The sequence below is a fragment of the Microtus ochrogaster genome, chromosome 2, assembly GCF_000317375.1.
Source record: "Microtus ochrogaster isolate Prairie Vole_2 chromosome 2, MicOch1.0, whole genome shotgun sequence".
Taxonomy (NCBI): Eukaryota; Metazoa; Chordata; class Mammalia; order Rodentia; family Cricetidae; genus Microtus; species Microtus ochrogaster.
This window is the reverse complement of record NC_022010.1, coordinates 29,773,765-29,797,901: the sequence shown is the minus strand read 5'-3', so window position 1 is coordinate 29,797,901 and position 24,137 is coordinate 29,773,765. Positions and strand designations below refer to the sequence as shown.

Below are 24,137 nucleotides of genomic sequence, written 5' to 3'. Positions count from 1 at the left end.
GACAGAGGTGCAAGAGGTTGCCGGGATGGAGGTGCCGTGAGGTTGATGCCGCGAGGTGTGGTGCATGCCACCTGTCATGATGCTATGCACGCTGAGTGTGAAAAGGCCAATGGGGAACGGGTCTTTTCAAAATGTGGAAATCCTGGGCTCTCAAGTGCTTTGAAACAGCCTCCAAACCTGAAGATCCAGGAAGGTCACCTTTGTTATCCCCTCCTGGCCACACAGAAGCAATGCCTGCTGGGTATTCATCTCACTCTCACCGGCAGGTGAGGTAGACTCAATGTGTGTCTCCCTAAGACTCGGCTGCCTTTCCCCTGGCCATGGATGGGGCAAGGTGTTCCGACTCTGGGCCAGAGCCTCTGCTTTGGGATTTGGAAGGGATTCTTTAGGGGACTGTTTCCATAAGGATTTCCAGCTCTGATCAGGAAGTCATGACATTTTGAGATTAGGGGGCCACCAAAGAGCACTGGGCAGTGAGGAGACACTGGGAAATTATGTGTCAGACAGGAACAGTGGTGACCATGTGTGGTGGAGAGGGAGACAGGAAGTCTGGGGTTGGGACAGTGACAGAGGTGGCCATCTAGATGCCTTCCCATGCCTAGCTTAGTTCAGAAATGACCAACAGGTATGGCTATAAGGGAGGAGAATGGGGACCCGGGTCCCTATTCAGATGATCCTCCAGATCTGTGCTGCTCGAAGGAATATTCCAGAAGAGCTTCTGCCAACAATCTCTTCATCTCAGTTGTAGAAAAGTGAACGAAAGGCCTCAGGCCCGGCATTCCACGCTCATCAAAGCACCATTGGACGCTTATCCCGCTATGGCAGGGCCAGGCATTTCCTGGTGTCAGGTCAGTGGCTGCCATGTCCTGTTGTGCTGGGTGTCTCTGGGGGAAGGTTGGAATGTCGGGATAGGCCATGAGAAGTCTGGGTCCCCAGCTGTCTCACTGGGGAGGAAGCCTATGGTTATTTTTCAAAAGGTTATTCACTAACCGTACACATCAAATACATACAGCTCCCATCAAAGAGAAATGAATGGATTTTTTATTTATTTATTTTTTCCCCATGGAAACGCACCCTGTTTGGATCTGGGGGGAAGCATTTGGGCAGTGAACAGTAGCTGAGCCCAGCTGATGCTCTAGGGGAGAGTTCTGGGAAAGCTGTCTGGAGGAGCAGAGTCTTCAGGTAAACTTCATGGTATTTTCTGCATTTCCCGCCATCCCGTCTTAGCAGACCAACACGAACAGCAGCAAGAAGAGTTGAGGGCAAGCGCCCAACTGCTACAAGACAGTGCATGCAAAGACATGGGCTAGGAGCTGGACAGAATTCCAGAACTTGACAGTAAAGGACTCTGAATGAGCCAGGGACGGGGCACTGTTCAGCTCTGGCGAGCCCTCTGGGGAACAAAGAACACTTCCCAGTTACATGTGCAGGACGGGAGCCTGCTTGTGGTACCGACTGTTGACTCTCTGGGTGGGTTCCTTGCAAGAAGAAATCGGTAGTTTCCAGTAGCTCGTTCCCTAGGCGTCCCTGCACCACCTGTTCCTTGCTTTCGCTGGACTCCGGATCAGTTGGGAAGCAGATCAGTGTGGGTGCCCAGGAAGCAAAGCGTGGCCTTTCCCTCCAGTGTTTGCTTACGATCCTTTACATTTGTCTGGGCAGGAGTGATCTGGTGAAGAGGGGCGCCGTTATCTAGAGCAGCGGTACCCTTTGGCCCCGAGGTGTGCCCCCGGTTCACTTGAAGTTCACAGAAGGACAGGGGGTGAGCAAGGAGTCAGATGCGCAGAAGTCTGACTTCAGTGCCGTCCGTGTTCAATATCTGCTGTCTGGACAGAAATCCGTTAAGGGTTTGCGCAGAAATCTGACTTCAGTGCCGTCCGTGTTCAAATATCTGCTGTCTGGACAGAAATCCGTTAAGGGTTGCATTACAGAAGGGCGAAAGTTGTAGGCTGCAGGCTCCGAAGAAGCCTTTCTCTTCTGTTTGGGGACGGGAGTGCATGTTAAAGAAGGGAGGCTGGGCCGGGCGATGGTGGCGCACGCCTTTAATCCCAGCACTCGGGAGGCAGAGGCAGGCGGATCTCTGTGAGTTCGAGACCAGCCTGGTCTACAAGAGCTAGTTCCAGGACAGGCTCCAAAGCCACAGAGAAACCCTGTCTCGAAAAACCAAAAAAAAAAAAAAAAAAAAAAAAAAAAAAAAAAAAAAAAAGAAGGGAGGCTGGATCAAGGGTTGGAGATGTGATCAGAGATTCAGAGAGTGGTGGCCAGGGTGGTGAGGAAAACCCCACACTCTCCTAGCAGCTCTAAAAGTCAGTGTTCCTGTCAGACCAGAGAGTGTTTTGGAATAAATAAAAAAGCAAAAAAAAACTTTGCATGACTGACCATAAGGTAGGGAAAGCGGAAGTGGCCCTGGATATTGGTGGTAGTTCTCTGGTAAGCAAGGGACAAGGGATTTTGGAGTTTGTCACAAGTCTTTGGACAATGCTATCATGGGACACGCCTGCTCACAAAGGTTGCTTTGTGAGGCTCTCCCAAAGCAGGACACTTGGCTGGAGTAGACTTCACTTCCCTGCGGTAGTATTTCTAATCTTCTTGGCTCCCCAGACACAGGCTGGGTGGTGGGTGTTGGCAGAGAGGAACAGGGCAAGCTTGGGTCCCAGCTGTTACCTGATGTAGAAATTTCCCCGTGAGGATCCATGCCCTCTCTACGGTATTTGCTTCTCCCCTGTGCATTCTTCAAGACTGGACAGAGCCGTGCCCTCGGGACATCGCTACGAAGTTAGTGTCGCTGTTCCCCTAGGTGCCCCTAGCAAGGTGCTTTGGTTACCACAATGGAAGCCCTATAGAAATAGTGCCATGACCCTGATGGTGGAAGTAGAGAAGGGTCTGGATTCCAGCCAGGCCACCGGAGGGTGTTGCAGTAAAAAAACCAGAGCCAAGTCTGCTGGAGGGAAGGTGACCTGAGCTATCAGACCAGGGACCTTCAGCCCACCTAGCTAGAACGCACCGTGCACAGTTAGCTGCGTCATGCCGCTAGAGAGACTTTGATTTGGATTTTACAGTTGACCTCTGTTGTCCTCCGGTTGGACACAGTGTCTTATGACCTTTCATACTGATGCTTAAATCTGCGTAATTCAAGGAAAACACAGCAGTGACTTGACGGGCTAACAGGAAGGTGTGAGGTCACCTTTGACTCTGTGCCACCTGGTTAGGAAGGATGCAGGGGTTCTAGTGTCAGAGAGGGAGGGTTGCAACTTCAGGAACGATGTGGACCGAATGCAGGAATTTGCTTCTTGACCTCATCTAACATCTTTGGGATCCTGAGGATAGATGGGGTTTCTTTCAGGCTCTTAGTACAGAGCTGTGTGTATAACAATGACACAGGACATTGCTGGTCTCTTCAGTATTGTTTCTCATGTCCTTCTCAACCCCTCTGTGACAGGGTCTCACTTTGTAGCCCCGGATGGCCTTGAACTTGGCATTCAGTCTGCCTCTTTACCAGGTGCACTCTTTCATTTTTTAAGTATCTTTTTTATTAAAATTCATTTTATGTATGAATGTTTTGTTCACATGTATGTGTGTGTGCCACATGCATGCTTGGTGTCCTCAGAAGTCAGAAGAGGGCCCCAGTTCCTCTGGAACTGGAGTCTCAGATGGTTGTGAACTACCCCATGGATGCTGGGAACTGAACCTGAGTCTTCTGGAGGAGCAGCCAGTGTTCCTGACCGCTGCGCCAGTTCTCCAGCCCCTCTGTTTTTTCTTTTCTTTCTTTCTTTTTTTTTTCTTCATTTTTTTCAAGACAGGATTTCTCTGTGTAATAGCCCTGGCTGTCCTGGAACTCACTCTGTGGACCAGGCTGGCCTCGAACTCACAGAGATCCACCTGCCTCTGCTTCCCCGAGTGCTGGGATTAAAGGCGTGCGCCACCACCAACCTGGATTTCATTTTTAATGGGGCTAGAGATAGTGGTTCAGTTGTTCTGAAAGTCTGCCAAGTGCTCTCCCTGCCCATGCTCCTTTGCTCGAGCAGAGGTAGGGCCAGCTATTTAAGCAACAAATGGGCCTTCGAGACATCCGCTTCCTCTCTCTTCTGTCTGCAGTTTCAGCTTAGGATCTATTCGCAGTCAGTTTTACTGGTGTCAGAGAGAGACAAACGGAAACTCCGTGGCCCTAAGAAGCAGTGACACAGAGCAAATGAGAGCCCCCAATCTCAACAGCATGCTAGTTGCATTAACTAGTTCCCTGCTGTTAGAAAATGTCTCTTGGGGCTGGAGAGACGGCTCAGAGGTCAAGAGCACTGGCTGCTTTTGTAGAGGTCCTGAGTTCAATTCCCAGCAACCACAGATGGCTCACAGCCCTCTGTAATGAGATCTGGTGCCCTCTTCTGGTACGTGGGTGTACTTGCAGGCAGAATACTGTAAACATAATAAATAAATAAATATTTAACAAAAAAGAAAGAAAAGAAAATGTCTCTTATTTATCCAAGAGGTCTGTGGTCCCTTCCATCTGCAGGAAGTTGTGTCCTACAAATCCAGGCACACTCATGGGAGCATACATAGGCTAAGCTTGAACATCTGGTGAAAATTAATAAAAACGGGCCCCTTTGGCTTTGAAGCATAGATGTAAGCTGATGGGGTGTAGCTGTTGGCACCTGACTGTGTGGCCACCAGTGTCCGGTTGAGGACAGACAATCATTTGGAATGTCAGCCTTTCAGGCCACCGTTTGAACCCCCCCCCCATTCGTTTACATATAAACTCACCTTTTAGCCCAACTCCACCGTCACAAACACCAGCCAGTGGAGGGGACAGACATGGTTGCCCTGCTTCGTGTCAGGACGTGTTTAGTAAGCGGCGTACTTCAATGCCGAATCCGTGCTCTGTTGTCTCAGGCTCAGTTTGTTCCTAGCTCTGTGAGAGACAGCATCGCTCACAGCGGCAAAGCAAACGAAGGTGTCTCTTGTTTTGTTTTTCGAGACTGGGGTCTCTCTGTTATGTAGCTCTGGGTCTACCTAGACCAGGCTGGCCTCGAACTCACAGAGATCTTCCTGCCTCTGCCTCTCTGGTGCTGGGAGCCAAAGCTGTCTTTTCTCTTTTTAAACTTAGAGGTGGATATGGTAGAATATGCCTTTAGTCCCAGGATTTGGAAGCAGAGGCAGGTGGATCTCTGTGAGTTCCAGGCCAGCCTGGTCTGCAGAGTGAAGTTCAGGGCTACACCCTGAGACGCTTTCTCAAAAGAAGAGAAAAGCAAAACAACAAATGGACATGGGGCTTAACCACAGACTAAAGCATTATCTTCTTTTAAAAAAAATCCCTTCTCTTCCCTCCTCTCTTTCTTCCTTTCTCTCCTCCCTTTCTCCTTTTTCCTTGTGTCGCAGCCCCTTTCTGCTCATCATTGTCTTGACAAGGCATCTCCGGGAATCCTTCCAGCAAAGATCAAGAGATCTTGGCCGTGGGTTGAATATAAATGTAAGAAAACCGAGGTGTTCTTTGATGTTTACTTGGTTGGCCATGCCCGCTCCCCCCACTTAAGAACAGTTGCAGCCTTTAGATGAAGGGGAAGAGGAACTGTGCCCAGCTCTGCTGCGGGAGGTGGCGGCCAGCTTCTTTCTGTCTTCCTTTGTCTAGGAGGAGGCGCTTACACGGGCTCTGTCAGGTGGGCGGGCAGTTCTGTTGATTCTGTCTGGGCTTCACACAGGCGTTGGTGGTCTGGACGGCACACTTAGCAGACTGGGTGACTAGTGAAGAATGCTAATTCTTACAGGAGTCCTGGGGCTTGGTAAGGTTTACTCTCACTTAATTGGCGCCTTTAGTTATAGCAGGTGTCAGATTGCAAGGCCCGCCTTTAAGGAGTACTGCATCTGGTTCTTAGATATTACAGTGGCAGATGTTGGTTAGAACCTGTGATTGTCGCCAGGTGTGGTCCCAGCACTCGGGAGGCAGGGGCAGGTGGATCGCTGTGAGTTTGAGACCAGCCTGGTCGACACAGCAAGTTCCAAGACAGCCAGGGCTGTTACACAGAGAAACCCTATCTTGAAACAAAAACAAAACAAACAAGTATCTGTGACTGTCATCTCCACCACCAGCAGCTTGACAAGATCTAGAGTCGCCTACGAGACACGCCTGGGCATTTCTAGAGAGGTTTAAATGTGGAAGGAAGACTCAGACTAGATATGGACTGATCATTCGGTGGTTTGGGTCCTGACTGGATAATAAGGAAGAGGTTAAGAGCACTGGGTTCAATTTCCAGCACCCACACGGCCCCTCACAAGTATCTGTAACTGTTTCTAGGTGATCCAGTGCCCTCTTCTGGCCTCCACTGCACACCACACATACTACGCAATACATATATACAGTCAAATCTTACAGAAAATAAAATTTAAGATTCTTTATGGATGGGTTGGAAACTATATAGCTCAATAAAAAAAATCTTTAAAATTTTTTTTAAAGATGGGGAGGAAGCAGGCTGGCATCAGCATTCTCCCCTCTTCACTTCCTGATTGGATTCTGTGGCCCTCTTCCCTCCGTTCCTGCCATCATGTCTTCCCCTTCATGATGGACTTTAACCCCCAAATCATGTGCTCTCTATGCTTGTGTGTGTGTGTGTGTGTGTGTGTGTGTGTGTGTGTGTGTGTGTGGTTTTTTGAGTCAGGGTTTCTCTGTGCAGTCCTGGCTGTCCCGGAACTTAAAGGCGTGTGCCACCACTGCCTGGCAAGGCCTTTATTCTTCAACTGCTCTTGTCAGGTCTTTGTGACAGCAATGAGAAAAGTTAAGTGATGCAGCATCCCACAGGTGAAGTCCTCCTCTGGCAGGTACCTGTCCCTCACGGCCGTACTTAGTTCTTAGGGGTCTGTGGATACTGTGATAACTCAAACTGTTTAGTGTGCGCCCCATTTCCGTAGATGAGCCTGCCTGGCACACTCTTGGCACTGATTTTCATCTCTTTGAAAACGAAGCTGCTGCTTGGTAGGAGCTCGGCCCAGCTCTGCTCTCTCATCCCCACGCTTTGCCCTCACCCGCCATCATGGTTCTCAAGTACCTCGTGTGGCTGGCCTTTTCTTTCTTCTACAGTTTCTCTGGGGTAGCTGAAGTAGGCTCCTGCAGGCACCAGATGGGGCCCCTTGTCAAATAAGGAAGTCGCCATCACCGGCGTGGTCTGGGGAAGTGCCTTTGCAGGAGGCAGTTGGCATGCAGGCTTGGAGACTGGGCCTTGCGACGTGGGGTGGAGCCAGAGTTCGCAACAACACACATCAAGTTATAATACTGGACGCTCAGTTAAATTTGCAGTGGGTATGTTTTTGGTATTCCTCCTCCCCTTCTTTCTCTGATGCATTTTAGGGCCTTGCCAGCAGAGGTTAAGTTAAGCCTTCTGCCACTCAGTATCCAGGATAACTTTAATAATTTACAAAATGATTTTTTTAGCAGTACTTGGAACATAATGATGATATATTTGGGGCATACTTACATTAAATAGTTACTTACTGTTCACATGAAATTTATCTCATGTTTGATTTGGCAGCTTTATGCTCGCTGACATCAAGATGGGCTGGGCATGGCCCCAAGCTTACTGAGAAAAATAAGGGCATGGGATTTAAGGAAGACGGAGGGGAAGGACGCTAACTCTACCTTTGGACTCTTTAACATGGCTGCAGTCTCCTTCGTTAGTGATGTACTTCCTTCATTGGCTCCTTAAATGTGGGTCCGTGTCCTTCTCTTGTCAGGGTGCTTGCCTCCGGGAGAGCCCTGCCAGGCAATGCTTGATTCTTGGTAAACCCAAACTCCTAGTTTCAGCTCAGAACCTCACACCCCAAACTGGGTGCTAGATAATTCCATGTGCCCTCCCTGCCGGACACCCGATATCGTGATAACGTATTCTGTTTCATTTGACAGTCTCACTCAATAGCCCAGGCTGCCTCAAACTCACTCTCTTCTCTCTCCTGAGTGCTGCCTGCCAGCACGGTTTTGATGTAAGGATATTTCTACTTGAATTTAGGACATATTTTTTATCAGAAATATGCCATCGTTAGTGAGTTCTTGAGGAAAATATTTTCCCAAGTGAACCTCAGCTGGTCCTCAAATTTTCAGAGCACAGATAAGTCCTTGACAGCCAGCTCACCATAATGAAATGATCCATAAGAGAAGGCTATTGACAACCATGCCGATTAAAAGGTTTTTTTGTTTGTTTGTTGTTTTTCAAGACTGGGTTTCTCCTGGAGCTCACTCTGTAGAGCTGGCTGCTTTCAAACTCCTAGAGATCTACCTGCCTCTGCCTCACAAGTATGGGATTAAAGGCATGCACCACCACTGCCCAGCTCAATTAAAAGTTTTGAGTCCTTTATTAATGGACAGACCAAGAATGTGTCCACGCCTCTAGCAAGTCTCTTGGTGCTCAAACTCAGGGGTTCCAGACAAAACAAAAATTACATCAGTGCCTGAGCAGGGAGTCGGAATTGGGGTGTTCACATTAATGAGGGATTTAGAGTTGCGTGGTGACATCTGCTTTCCTTGCAAGGCTCAGGCATCTTCCAGACACTTACTACGTGTGAACCATGGTCAAGGTCATGGACCATCCTAGACTGTTGCCAAGGTGAATGTTATTGTCGGGGGTGAAAGGCTGAGAAATGATCAGGCAGGCACAAAGTAGCCTTGATACAGGATGCCATTGCCAATATTGACCTTTGTTCCTCTGTGTTCCTCCTGAGCCCTGTGAAAATACTGTCCCAGATGGAGCAGGCCTTTGTTGTGTCTGTGGCTTTCGCTTGCTGGTCTGGGCATGCTAAGGGCTCATGTTGCTTGCTCTCAGTGGCCTTTATTGTCTTCCAGCTCAGAGAGTGTCCTGGTGGGAGCCCAGATGGCAGAGCCACACATGTCTTACTTCCTTTGCTGGCCTGGAACTTACAAGGTAGACCAGGCTGGCCTTGAACTCACAGAGATCTGCTTGCCTCTGCCTCCCGAGTGCCGGGACTGAAGGTGTGTGCTAGCGCGTGCTGCAAACTTAGTTATTTCTAATTCTAAACTTGGGATTACTGTCAGTCATCCGGATTGGAGATTTGAAGGAATTAACCTTTGCTCATCCCTGTTTTCTGTGAGTCACACACAATAATCGATAGCAGCTACTCTCTTCCACTCGCGAGGTTCACACCTTGTTAGTCAGGTTTCTCTCTCTGTAGGTGAAGAAAATCTGGAAAGTATGTCTTGGGCAAAGCATCCTGGCTCTTTTTTTTCTTTTTCTTTTTTTCTTTTTCGAGACAGGGTTTTTCTGTGTGGCCTTGGCTGTCCTGAAACTCACTCTGTAGGCCAGGCTGGCCTTGAACTCACAGAGATCTGCCTGTCTCTGCTTCCCAAGTGCTGGGACTAAAGACATGGCACCACTGCCCGGCCATCCTGGCTCTTCTTGTGGGGACCCCAGGACCTAGCTAGGTGTGATGGGGATGGATCTTGTGCCACCAAGAGCCACCGAGCCTACCGGCAACTGCCATGCCTGGTCCATCCATATTGTGCCTGGGTCCCAACATGTCACAGCCTCTGGGCTGAGCACTGGGTGCCTTCCTGGCTGTTGGCTACCTGGCGTCTTTCCCGGTGACATTTCACTTTGACTTTTCCTTTGAAGAGGTTTCTGAAGGGAGATTGTTCCTTGTAAAGGCCAACAAAAAAGAGTGGATGATATGCTGACAGAAATGTAAGTTAAAAGGCAGGAAGTGAGATGGCTTAATAAAATTAGATTGGAGAGGATGGGTTAAAAAATGGGTCCTTGAAATTATTCTTTAATTCTTTTTCTTTAGCTTCTTAAAGCAGGATGTGGATGTATACACACTTTGGCAAAACAAATAATGGTGCTTTTGAGCATCCAGACCTCCTGGACAGAGGAAGGTGGCTTCCTGGTTGGGCTTTTTTCTCTTTTTCCCCAAGTTTAGACAGGAAGAGGCTTCATGGTGGAGCAGGCAGAGCCCAGGCATACTGCGGTTTTGTCTGCCTGTGAGGTGTGTGTGAGTGTGGGGGCCAGAGGTAAATGGTGGCTGTCTTCCTCAACCGCTCCCTACTCTTACTTTAGACAGGCTCTCACTATGTAGCTCTGTTGGGCTGAAACTCTCATGTAGACCAGGCTAGCCTCAAACTCCGAGGTCTACCTGCCTCTGGCTTCCCAGGCTGGGGCTAAAGGTGTGTGCCACCATGACCAGCTCCGCCAAGGTATTGAGTGAGACAAGGAATCTTCACTGAACTTGGGGCTCACTAATCCAGCTAGACTGCTTGACCAGTGAGTTCTAGGGACCCTCCCGTCCCTGTCTCCGTCTCCAGCATGAGCTCCAGGGACCCTCCTGTCCCTGCCTCTGTCTCTGGCATGAGCTGCAGGGACCCTCCTGTCCCTGCCTCTGTCTCCAGCATGAGCTCCAGGGAACCTCCCGTCTTTGACCCCATCTCCAGCATGAGCTTTTTATGAGATGAAGATTGAACTCAGTTCCACATACTTGTGTGACAAGCTGAGATTCACAATGGCCTCACAGATAAAGCTTTTGTTTTACTCTATAGAGACTGGACAACCCCAAAGTTTAAATATATGAAAATGAAAATTTGGACTGAACTAGGCTGGCCTTATTCATAGAGGTCCTTCTGTCTCTGTCTACTGAGGGCTGGGGTTAAAGCCATGTGCCACCATGCTTGGTGAAACTTTATTAAAATAAAATAAATTATACATATGGGGTTTTGCCTGCGTGTATGCCTGTGCATCATGTGTGCAGTGTCCCCAGAGGCCAGAAGAGGGCGTTAGAGTCCCTGGAACTGGAGTTACGGGGTGGTTGTGAGGCACCATGTGTGTGCTGGGTACTGAACTCAGGTCCTCTGCAAAAGCAGTCAGTTCTCTTAACCACTTGAGCTATTTCTCCAGTTCCAGAACTTTCTTTTTTAAAACTGTGTATTTGTTGTCCCTAGATCTGAGATTGCTTAAATGATAACAAAGGCCAGGTTCCTTTAAAAGGCACACTGGCGACTGTGTCCATGGCACAGGGGCTGTTTGGGGATGGATTAGCTTGTTTTCTCATCCTTCCAGGCACCATATTTATTTCTTCTGCAGCTTCTTGGGGCCCCTTCTCTCACTCAGGCAGTGCGGAATGTCCGGCCCCCTGTCCCCTCTAGAGAGGAGGAGAGTCTCCTGTGTTGCAGGAGCGCTGAGGCGCGTGGCTCTGCACTGCAGGTTCACCCCACGTCCTTTCTGTGTGCCTAGGATTTGAAGCAGCCAGCTAGCAATTTAGCCCCAGGAGAACAAATTACTCACAGGCCTATAAAAGCACAGCACTCCCGAGGCCAAGGTTTTCGGCTCTTGCCCAATCCCCCATGGTAATTGCAGGACTAGCACAGACAGCCTTCTCAGGGACTTTTTTAACCTGTGGACTCTGGGCTCCATCCCAGACCTATCTTTAGGGGTGGTTCCAGACACATCTGCGGGAAGGAAGAGGTGGCTGCCACCACCTGCACAGAGTCGTTCCCATCAACTCCAGACGTCCCACAGCATCACAGGAAGTCGCCTGGCAGGCGGGTCACCTGGCGGGTATGCCTTGGCAGCCACGAGGCCATGCCAGTGCGCCGTTTGTGAAACTCCTGCTCATGCTGCTGGGGATGTCTTCCAGCTCGCCTCTGCCTTCCTGAACCGAGCACGCCTTCAAAGCGTTGCTCTTAAACTTTAAAAATAAAAATCTTCGTGATCGGTTTTTAAAGTCATCTCATTTTCTCAGGCCCCGGACCCCCCCCCCCCACACACACCCTAAGGCCAAGGGTTCCCACGCTGCCCTCACTTTGGAGCTGAAAGCCTAGAAATCGTGTATGTGGCCTTAGTTAGCAAAATGGTGTAGCCTTCCTTCGTTTTATTCTGTGACCTGACACTGCTCTATGCAAGCTTTGAGCCGAGATTGGGTTTTCTGTTCCTGCTGAAACGGAACAGCTCTGCACATGCTGGGTGTGTTTATTAAGCCGGAGTGCGTTTCGTGTTCCTGACGCTCTCAGAGCAGAATGGCCATTCCATGTGATAAAGGACCCCCTGAGGATGGTGGGGAGCATTTGCTGGCTGCAGCTGGGGTCCACCTTTTGGTCTGGAAGGGTGGAGGTAAGAGTTTAGACTGAAATATGTGGGGGGTAGGCTGCTGGCAAGAGCATCATCCTGTTCCCTGGTGGTGATGGATCACTCTTAGCCATTCTGCCAGATTTTTTTTTTCCCATCAGCATCTTAAAATGTCATTTACTTGCTATGATGTTCATTGGTTTGAGCGAAACTTGGTGCTTTTTAGTGACTACAAAGTCTTATCCAGCCGTCACTGTGATTCTAGGATTTCCACTACTCACGCCTATGTAACCTGCTCATTGGCTCCTCCTTCCCTTCTCCTCCACTTCCCCAGTTCCGGACAAACACTAAGTTCTTTCCGTCAGGATCCTAGACATTTTGTACAAACGATCGGCTTCTTCCACTTGGCATGGCATTGTCCAGGCCTGTCCATGTTGTTGCCTGGGTTGGTACTTCATAACTTTCTGTGGATGGATGATAGCCCACAACACGGAACATTTGGGTTGTTTCCACTTGGAGGCTATAATAAATTTGGGGGTGTCTAGTTATGAGTGGAGTTGCTGGAGTTCTGTTTAGCTGTTTCAATCCTTTAGGTATGTGTTAGGGTCCCTTCGAGCCTCACGGCCTACAGGGAAATGATCCACGGGAGGTGAAGAATGGGCCAGCATCACCTTAGCAGGCACTGGGTCAAAAACTTCCGGAGTCTGGCCTCCCACGTTTATTTTTCTTACACGTTTAAACATAGTAAAACTCCGGGAGAAAGTCTACGCGGGGCAATTATCACAGCAAAGCTGCAGGGACGGCTGCATTGAAACTCTCTCACAAAGCACCTGTGTGACCTTTACAATAACAAAGAGTTTTATTGGCCGATAGCACTCAGGGTAAGGCCCTATGGAGGAAGGGTTTAGAAGAAAGGTAAGGATGGGTTCTGTTGATGGAGATTGAAAAGTACTTGTGACCTCTCTCATAAGGATGGGTTCTAGGCACTGAATAATAATGACTATCATTATCTATTATTGTTTATTAGTAGTGGTCTAGTGCTGAACTGCAACCTGGGGCTTTAAACCTGTTTACCAACTGAGGCAAGATGCACCAAGGAGTGGCACGATGCCCAGCAAGGAATAAGGAGAATGGTACAGCCAGGTGCACTGAGAGGCGCAAGAAGGGGTGTGGCAAGGCCTGGGAGGATGCTCTGGGCAAGGTGCTAGGTGCTTCAAGGGCTGGTTTTGGGGAGGAAGATAGCAATTGGTCTGTCTGCATCCTGGGGGAAGGCCCACTGAGCTTGTCCCTAGGCCACTGTCCTTCTGAGGCACCACTCCAGGGCACTGTGAGGGAGCCGTTTCCAGCTAGTTAGTTTTCTATGATCTACTTGGGGCCCTGGCAGTTGGCATAAGAAGATCTTGGGAACAAAGGGCTGTAGAAAGTGATTACTGAGGAGCTGCGGGAGAACATGCAGGTGTGGAGGTCAAAGTCTGCCTTGATTTTTAGGGGAAGCTTGAAGACATCCTTATGCAGGGCTCCGCCCTTAGCTCTCTCCTGCCGGAAACACGTGCCCTCCCTAGTCAGGCCTTCTGAGCTGCTTCTGCCTGCTTCCATCTAGGGAGGTCCTCCCTGACCTCTCTGTGTTGGATCTTTGGGTCTGCTGTATCCCCCCCCCCCCCCCCGCTCCAATATCTCTTTCTTTGCCGATTTGGGCTTTTTTGAGACAGGGTCTTGCACTGCATCCCAGACTGTCCTCAAACTCTCCATCCTCCTGTCTCAGACTCCTGGGTGCTGGGATTATAGCTGTGAGCTACCTTCATTTCTGCACTCACTTTGTTGGTGATCTATAGTGTGTGTTTTGCATTTGTGTGCCCTGCAGTGTGTTTTTTGTTTTTCTGTATACAAGATGCCTCAGGTTAAGAGCACTGGCGGCTCTTTCAGAGGACCTTGATTCTCAACACCCAATGGCAGCTCACAGACATAACTCCAGGTCCATGGGATTTGGCGCCCTCTCCTGGCTTCTGTGGGCACTGCACACACATGGTGCACATACATGCACACAGGCAAACACCCATATACAGAGAACTTAAAAAACAAACAACCAAAACAAAACAAAGAAAAACCCCCAACAGCAGCAACCAAAGAGTAGCGTTCTTCATTTTACCCTTACTTTCTCATGGTTAGGGCTGTATTTTGTAGATGGGCAGACAGGCGCGTTGCATGTCCAAATTCAGGATGGGTACCATTGTCCCCTTGGGCACCTTGTTAATGAGATAATTCTTTATTTTAAAAGACAAACTGTAATTAAGAGCTAATTATTCACCCATCAAACAATTCTTTACTCAAATCCCTTTGAATAGCCTCCTCCCTGGCAACATTTATCAGGGCAACTCATCAGCTGCGGGGCAGAGATCTCCTCGCATGCTGAGTGTGAGCACCAAGGGCTGAAGGGCAGAATGACATGCAGAGAAAGTGTTTGTGGACCCATGACATTTATTCTAAGGAATCCTCCAAGAATGCATTTATTAAATTAAAACAAATACTTAACAGATTTATATGCCATCTCTGTCTATCATCAATCCATCAGCCAATCTAAACTGTTATAGAGTCGCACTGTGTAGCTTGGGCTGGCTTCTGCCTATCTGTCTATTAATCAACCAGTCAGGATTGTGACAGGATCTCACTGTGTAGTGCAGGCTGGCCTTGATGACATAGGAACCATAGGTGCCCAGCTAGAAAGACTACTTGGGAGCCACCTGTACGGCTTGCCGGGCAGAATGGGCACCAGCGATCCTGTCTCTCCAGACCTTGCCCACTGTCTGTCTTCGGCCGGGGCTGCAGACTCATTCCTGGGCTGGCACCTCTTTAAAACTCCGTCTTGTTTCGTGCGCTTGCTTCCTGTCTCGTGGTTTGGGGCCATCCAAGTTCCTCAAGGGATGTCGCAATGAGGTTTGGGGTTCTTGGGAATACGTGCTCATTTGCAGATCTTGCTGTGGCTCTTGGGCCGGAGATTTAAGAGTTAGAGTGATCTCCAACCCACTTGATTAGACATGGAGCACTTTACAGTCCCCAGGTTCAGGCCGGGAGGCGTGGCCTCCCCACCTCCCATTGAGGATCACTCTTAGCTGGAAACTGTGCTGTGCATTGTATTGACTGTGATCTGCTGGTTACCTGTTAGCCCTCGATGTGTCAAATGAAGATGTCTCTAGACATCGACAGATGTAGACAGATGTACCGTGGGGGCAATACTCACTCTCCCCACTCCCACTTCTTCCATTTTCAGCCTTTGTTTGGTTTTTGCTCAGGGGTAAGACTCTCTCTCCTTCACTGGCCTTTTCCAGTGTTCAGCAAAGAAGAGCAATGAAGCCCCTGTCTCAAGGATTTTGTCTTGAAGGATGAATCGTCAAATTTGGAGCCAAATGATCTTGGTCCAGAGTGGACTGGGGTAATTTATTGAAGGCCTGAGGCTAGGATGTATATCTTAGCCATTCTCTGTAGAGCATGCTTCCTTTTGACTGTCAGTTTTACTGGCTGGTTTCCCTGGCTTCCTCAGCTAGCTCTCTTCGACAGTGCTGGCACCGCCCCACGGAGAGGTAGCCTACTGAGGCAGAAACACGTGAGGAGCAAAACCCTCCATTCACGGCTACACAACAAAAGAAAGAAGGGCCTGTGTCGCACTGTCCCCTTGAAGGAATGCCCTCTGTGGCCTGCCTTCCTCACACTTGCCCACACCTCTTAATGGTTCCACCACCTCCCAGTAGCCTGTAGACTGAGAGCAAGCCTTTGCCATACGGGCCTCTGGGGAACAGTGAAGAGGGAAACGATGACATGATGTTTCCAGACTGAAGGACGGAGGGGATTTCCCTGGATACTGAGACCCAGCAATGGCCACCTCTGGGCAGGAAGACGGTGCGAGTCAGTGGTCAGAGCCGACCAGAGAGAGACATGGCAGGTTGTGTGCACTTAGGAACTTAGAGCAGCTGAGCTGGCTGTGAAAGATGGATCTAGTGACAGTCAGCATGGAGGGGGAAGGGAGACTCATGAGCCCTCACCCCTAGCTGAGGAGCTATGGATGTCTTCTGGGGGAGGGACTGCCAGTTTTCATTAAAGGTGTGGCTCCTCCTAGGTCAGGCACACTTCTGTGCTGGGATTCTCGATTCCTATTGCTGTGGCCTTTTAATACAGTTCCTCATGTCGTGGTGACCCCCAATCATAAAATTATTTTTGTTGTTACTTCATAACTAGTTTTGCTACTGTTGTAAGTCATAATGTAAATATCTGTGTTTTCCGATATACTTAGGGGCCCCCGCAAAGTGGTCGAGATCTGTAGGTTGAGAAGCACTGCTCAAGTGGGTGGTTCCACACGCAGGAATGTATGGGAAGCGCAAAATGAAACTGATGAGTTATTTAAAAAAAAAAGGCACAGAGATCAAGGGTCGGGGGTGGCTCTGGAAGGAGTTAAGAAGAGTTGGAGGTAACTATGATCAAAATATATCGCATCAAATTCTCAAGAAATTTTACAAGAAAAAAAATGGACCCTTAGCATGCCTGTCAGCACGGTCTCGAGACGGCCAGTGGTCACTAGCTTCCCAGAGCATGGGCTACAGGTTCCAGATGCATTTGCAGAGTCCTGCCATGCTAATGGGGAAGATCTAACTCCTGATTTAGAAGTTGGGTGGGGCGATCTGCTCGCTAATACTTGAGTACCTAGTTCCCCTGGGCGGGCCAGTGTCCATCCACTCTGTGTGTGAGTGACCACACGTTCACAGCCTCCTCACCCCCGGAGGCCAGTGTCCACTCTGTGTGTGCGTGACCACACGTTCACAGCCTCCTCACCCCCGGAGGCCCCGGGGGATGCAGCTTAAATGCCACCTGCTTTGCCATAACGTAATTGGTGCTGAATTCTTTGGGTATTAGGTGTATGGTATTTATTTATTTTTTTTTTTACTGTTCTGCTTCTAACAAAAGAATTTGCAAGTCTGGAAAATCAGACTGAGTTGGTTGGAGCATTTCTTGGATTAGGAAAAGCGGTCCTAATGAATTTATTCACGATGCATTCCAGGCCACTAATCCCAGTAGGTTCACCCTGGATTAATGCAGGGCACGCATTTTCTTTCGCTTTAATTTAGCATTAATTGTTTTATATACTATAGCAGAAAAATGTGACCCGAGCAAGCCTCCTAAACAGCTATTTAAGCCTTCCCTCCTCTACCCTTTCTCCTTTCTTTTTCAGCCCTGGGGATCAACCTAGGGCTATTTTGCATGCTACACAAGCACCGTCTACACTCGCAGGCCATAGTCACCTTCTTTAGATCAGTCTTTAGATATGACACCAAAACTCCATGTGTGTTCTGAAATCATATTGTGAAGACTTTTAAATCCTGAAACACATGGGTGTTTGCACTTTGGCTCGATCTCTGATTCGCGTATTTACTTTCTTAACTGATACACACAGATTCTTCCTAATGTTGGCATGTTGCAGTATGCCATTTAAAAAACAAATGAGGCTGGAGAGCTGGCTCATCAGTTACAAGCCCTGACTGCTCCTGCAGAGGACACAGGGTGACTCGTGGTCACCCATGATGCCTCCTGTGCCTAGCCCACTCGGTGTCCATCTGTGGACTCCTTCAGGCGTGGAGCCCTGCTTACCACAGCAGAGCTTCCCTGACAGCCCCAACTGGGAGGCTCTGGTGCCCAAACTGAGCTGTGTGACGATACTTTTTTCATCTGTCTTGCAGAAGCTTGGAACTACCACAGGCTCCACTGTGACCTCTCGTCCCCAGGCTCCAGTCGTCCGCAGTGAGAAGGTTCACGAGTCCTGCTCCAGGTACCGTCTGCCCCTTGGTACCCCAGAACACGAACAGTTTTTGCACTAGACTGTATCATTTATTTCAGCCCAACCTAACTGATGACTGTAGCCCCAAGTTGTCTTTGTGTGTAAATTTGGACACGGACCTCGGATCTTGCTTGTGCAGGATAAACACCCTACCTCTGAACCTTGCACCCAGCCCCATCTTATTTTTAAAATTCCCTACTCTTTTTCAAGCTTGAGAGTTTTGAGTGGAGTTAGGGGTCTGGAGGGTAGAAGAGGTTAAGGAATGAGGGGAAGCAGGGGGAGAAGTGGGGAGTTGGCCAAGGTTGGCCAGAGAGACTGCCTTTCTTTTTAAATAAAAGTAACACATACACACACACACACACACACAAATGTTTGGGTTCTGCATAGAAAAAGGGTGCCACTGGAAATATACTTTTAAAATCTATTGCTCTAGTCGGGGTGGTGGCGCACGCCTTTAATCCCAGCACTAATGAGGCAGAGGCAGGTGGATCTTTGTCAACATGGTCTACATAACGAGTTCCAGGACAGCCAGGGCTACATAGAGAGGTTCTGCGCTCCCCCAACTAATTAATTAATTAATTAATTAAAATCCAAGTCATTGAGGGGGGAATCTACTGCTCTGTTTTTTTGTTGAATTACAAAGATTCACTGGTGTGGAGATTCCATTCTTGCTGCGTTATCATCAGAAAATATTGAAGGGTGGAGCTTTCAGTGTGGATAGAGGGCACACAGGGGTAAGGAGGTGTGTGTGTGTGTGTGTGTGTGTGTGTGTGTGTGTGTGTGTGTGTGTGTGTGAGCGTGCAGCAAACCTCACTCTCACACACTCTTACGGTCATTTCTGGCCATTCGCAATCCTCATTCTGTGCCTCTGTGAAGAATGCCCACATAATCAGCTTCAGCAGATCCTCCTTAATCAGAAGGCATTTGTGGGAGACACAGCAGGTGACCTGTGTCACATGTGAGCCTTGCAGGGAGGATTAAGAAGGGCGGAGGAAGGAGCCAGGGAGCGCGGATCTGTAGGGAAGATTAGGCTACAAGCAGTACCTGTGGATGAAGCTGCTGTCGCCTCATTAATAATGTCTTCCTGGCATTAACTCTGTTAATATTAATTCCATTATAATTAATAATCAGACCTTCCTGTCTTGGCCAGACATGGTTATGCCTCCATCTTCATCGAGGACAAGGAGCTTCATGTAGTCTGAGTCCTGAGCAGGGGAGGGGTTGTCGTATACAGTAGGTGCTCAATAAATACTTGTTGTGCCTAAACAACCACTTGCTTTCTTCCCACATAGCTAGTGCACTGTGAGGTCAGGGGGGTGTATGGCTCATTTTTTGTAGGTTCTGCAGTCCTAGAATGATGATGGCCCAGGGTGGAGACCTTTTTTTTTAGAGACAGGATGGCTCGGAGCTCCAGGTCCCAGACCAGGTTGGTCTCAGATTCAAAGATCCAGTCATCCCTGTCCCTCTAGAGCTAGGATTAAAGGTGTGTGCCACAATGTGCCAGGGACATATTTTTGATGTTACTATATTTTCTTTTTTTTTTTTATCAGTGTCATATGTATCTTATATATCTGCAATGTATTGTGGCCCATTTTCTCATGGTGTCGGACTGACTGGGCAGAGCTGCCAGCCAGGCAGGGTGAGGTAGCTAGCTCAGCTTAGAGATCTTTCTGCAGCTTTTCATCAAGGGGGCTATCCCAGCGTGGCCGCTTTGTCCACCAAACCAGCATGGAGGGGCTGCAAAGCAGATAGAGCCCCGGATAACTGACCCGACTGCGGGAGAGACAGCATCACTGTGGGGTTCTAAGGGTCTCTGAGGTCCAGGGCTGCTTCAGGCTGTCCGAATGGGGATGTGGGAGAGCTCAGCTGGCTGTACTAGGGTCTCTGGGCCCGTTAGTATGCTGGCTGGTGGCTCCGTTCCAGGATTCGCAGCCTTAGGGGGAACATGGTGGCATCGGCTACTCTTGAGAAATGCCTTAGTTTTTTGGTTGTACGGGAAAACGTGTTCTGGAATCGTAAAGGACTTTCTCATTGCTGTAGCAATCGAGGCGTTCTCGACGTAGGTTATCTGGTGATGGGGTGGGGGGGCGACAGTGGTTCTTGGTTAAGACCTACGTGGAAGTATCTGGATTCTGGTTTTAGGAGTTCTTTAAAGGGCTGGGAGTGTAATGCAGCAGTGTGTCTATTACATTCCATTCCCAGCGCCAAACACCACACACACACACACACACCACACACCACACACACACACACACCACACCACACATCACACACCACACCACACACACACACCACACACTCATACACACACACATACCACACCACACACACACCACACACCACACACACACACCACACACCCATACACACACACCACACACACACACACACACCACACACACACCACACACACACCACACACACCACACACACACCACACACACCACACACACACCACACACACACACATACCACACCACACATCACACACCACACACACACACACACCACACCACACACACACACACACACACACACACTCATACACAAGCCTCAGATAGATCTATGGCTTTCTTCTCGGAGGTAGAATCAATTGTCAGAAAGAAGGGAGCATTTCACCTAGTTGGGTCTAGTCTAGAACGTTGTCATTTGAGTGAGGCTGTGGGTCAAGTTCAGGTCCTGGAGTTTGTGTGGTTACCGTGTTACATTAGAACCATGAAAGCAAGCAGCTGACATAGCCACTGACCTATGATAAAAATCGTTCTTGGTGGCCACAACACTCTCCCAGGGGGCAGTTAGTTTCATTCCTTTAGAATTCCTCCAGCATTCTGGGTGCCGTTCTCCACCTCCACCTGGCCTCTGTGCTGGTCTCTGATCGTTTAGATAATAATAAGCATTCTGATCTTTGAAGACCTTTGTGTAACTGGCCCTTTTCTTCCTGTTCTCTGAAGGAATCTTAGGCAGACCAAACTTTCTCTATTGGAGGCCTCCCGGGGTGGCCTTGTATGCACACTACACAGGAGGAAGCCTGTGGCAGGGAAGCTCTGATTAGGAGATTTTGAAGACTGAGGACAGGCTTGGCCTGAAGGAATATTTCAGAATATAAATTCCGTCCTTTCAGAGTGAGCGTCTGAAGTTTTGGCCACCAGTGAAGTGTGGCTTGGAATAAGACAGGAAGACCTACCACAAAAGGTGGCATTTCCTGTGTAGGGGTTATTTGCGCACGACTTCTGCCTAGATAGTACCCATGGCAACCAGGGGTGTGTGTTTTGTGTACCTGAAGGCTCTTTGAGGAAACAGGGTTGAGAAAACTGGCAGGTAAGTACAGTAGGCTCTAACATTTGTTTATGCAAAGATGCTTTCACCAATCAGATTAAGATACTGTGCAAGGAGGCGTGGAAACAGGATGCTGTACCCCAGCAACGGGAAGTCGTTGGGCGCCCCCCCACCTCAGTGTTTTTCACGACAAATCTGAATTAATCTTCCCCTAAGTCGAGGTGTGAATCTCAAGGAGTGAGTCACATGGCCAGGCTAGACTCCTAGGGTTTGGTTCATCCCATCCCTCCCTCCTGCCCCTCCCTGGCTTCTAACCAACACAGCAGTTGTCTGCTGCCCCATGTACCAGCTGCAGGGTGTGTGTGTGTGTGTGTGTGTGTGTGTGTGTGTGTGTGTGTGTGTGTGCTGTTTCTCCCTAGTACTGGCTGGAGAGTAAAATTCCCTAGGCCCCTCACAGCCTGCATCACAAAACATGTGCTGGGAAATGCCTCCACCCATCTCTCCAACTCTAGCACAGCAGCCATGAGCTTTTGGATAATCTAGGAATTATCTGCCCCCCCCAGCCTAATCTTCAGAATTCATGTTGGCTCCTCCAGTACCAGCTTGAGGGAGAGGTGGCTGACTTTTCTGTCTTAATTCTGAAGCTCAAAAGAAATATAGGAAAGCAAAAGCACAGCTGGAGAGGGCAGCCCTGGTCTTTTTTACTCTTGGCTATTTTATAAAGCCAATAAAAACGGTTCAATACTAGTAATTTCATGTGTGTAGTCAGACTTGTCTTTGGCACTGTCGGCTCCCCAATAACGACACGGAGACTTATTATGAAAGCTCGACCATTAGCTTAAGCTTATTTCGGACTAGCTCTTATTACTTAAATTAACCCATATTTATATTAATCTATGTTTTGCCTCATGACTTTTTGCCCCTGTTCCGTCTTGCGCCTCCTTTTCCTCTGTCTGCCTGGCGACTCTGCCTTCTTCTTCCCAGAGCTCTCTTTGTCCAGAAGTCCCACCTATACCTCCTGCCTAACTATTGGCCGTTTAGCTTTTCATTAAACCAATTAAGATTGCACACCTTCACACAGTGTGAAGGAATAATCCACAACAAATACAGTCCAACCTGACTCTCTACAAAAGACTGTTTCGCTCACTCAGTACATGGCAGTGACTAATAATATTGGAAGTGGTCTGTTCCGTGGGGTGTGGAGTGGAGTCTGGTGTGGGGCTACAAGCATTTCGGGGTTAGTTGTAGAGGAATTTGGTTCCTTTTGTATTTAATTTTGGAAATTTCCAGACCTGCACAGAGATGGAAAAAAACATAACAGAATCGCACAGACCTAATTACCAGCATTTCCTATGTAGACATGAGATGGGTTGACCCTGCCAGGGATCTTCTAATCATCCCTTTTCCCTCCTGTTTGTTGACTTCATTAGAGTGATTTCAGAAGCATTGCACACTTGTTATGGGGGGAACAGTAAAAATTCAGGAAATAAGAGGCCTATAATCCTCTAGAGAGGCTCAGTCCTCCTGCCATGAAAAATATATATTCTTCTATTTTACAGACAGAAAATACTTCAAGTGTGTTTGATCTTTCTGACTCTGACTTGTCTGGAGTTCCCTCTACATACATTTTCCAAGCCCCCATGTCTCTATGATTTCTAGAATATTCCTACCACAACCCTGGGTGGTTCATGCAGCTGAAACTACCCACGTTTACCTCCCCCGGAGTCTCCCCCTCTTCACAGCCAGCAGCAGGAGGGCGTGGGTGATACCCTCGAAGTCCTTCTGCTGTGCTTAGAGGGATCAGTTCAGTTCTGTGTTTCCCCAATGCCTGTCAGTCATTCTGTGTTTGTAGGTTTCGGATGGGGTGACCCAGTGAGAGCTGCCAGGCAGCAGGAGGCATGTTTGGACAAAGCTGTGTCCGGCAAGGCAGGAATGAAAAAAGGTTTCACGTGCTTGTCCTGGCTGCTTGGGATTCTAAAGTAGGTTCAGGGTCAGTCGGGCTACATGGCTGGACTCCGATTGACACAAGACAAGTAGGTGACTGGTGGTGTGACGAGCGTGCCTGAGGCTCTGGGTTTCATCCCCAGCACCAAAGAATAAACAATAACTTCAAACCCAAACCGAGTCAGGTTAGCCCTGGCAGAGAACCCGGCTTTGGAAAGCAGGTGACTTGCGTTCAGGTCCTGGCCCTGCTACATCTGAGCTATGTGAGTTGAGCAACATAACCATCGCGGCTCCACCCTTCTCTCCTTATAAGAGGACAGACAGCTGAATTTCTGACTTTAAAGACACACTGCATGGGCCTGGCCTGGCTCGGGTGTCTCGTCTTGCTTCTTCCTACCAGGCCCCGCTCACCAAGTTGTGTTGTTTTGTTTTTTCTTCAGTTCCCTTGATTACTCCTTTTCTGCAGCTTCTTCTCTTTGTCTGCTTTTGAACCTTTGGATTTTGTAGGAATTCCATGGTTTTTTGTTGCTGTTGTTGTTTTGTTTTTCTATGTTGTTTGTGATGGTGGGAAGACTTGAGGAGGAGTGAGTGAAGTTTCTAAAAGTCCAGGAGGTAAGGTGTGTTCCCTGGTTTGCATGTATATGGGGACCAGCCCAGGTTCGTTAAGGTCGAGCTGACTGAGTAAATGAACGAGCTGGGAAAATATTCGCTGGCTAGCCAATCGAAAGTGAAATGGATTTTTGCATGGAATGCTCTGCTTTATTATTGTTCCTGGTCCTCTTTCAACATGTTTCTCAAAGGAGCCACAGAAAATTGCTGTCACCGTTCAGGATATCTTGAAGGCCCAGGGAAGTAACGGCCCCCGGGTTCCATCTCAGGGGAAGACGGATGAAGTCCACTTAATGGGCATTCCTGCTCCTCAGACCCAGACCCCAGTTACTCCTGCTCCATTGGGACTGCCCCTGGCAGGCTTGGGAGCCTCTGTACCCCGTGCACATGCTTGTCCATGTGTGCCCCTGAGAGGATCTGTGTCGCTGTTCTGGTTGGTGTCTTCCATACTC

At 48.8% G+C, this 24,137-nt stretch overlaps 1 protein-coding gene across 2 annotated transcripts in view; it reads left to right on the top strand.

Moving 5' to 3' along the window:
- Slc7a1 (solute carrier family 7 member 1) overlaps positions 1 to 24,137 on the top strand; it is a 69,947-nt gene that overhangs the window by 16,118 nt on the left and 29,692 nt on the right. For both annotated transcript variants that reach the window (XM_005344718.3, XM_026785069.1), the window contains one exon: positions 17,759 to 17,847. The gene's annotated coding sequence lies outside the window, so the exon portion shown is untranslated. The remainder of the gene's footprint in view (positions 1 to 17,758; positions 17,848 to 24,137) is intronic.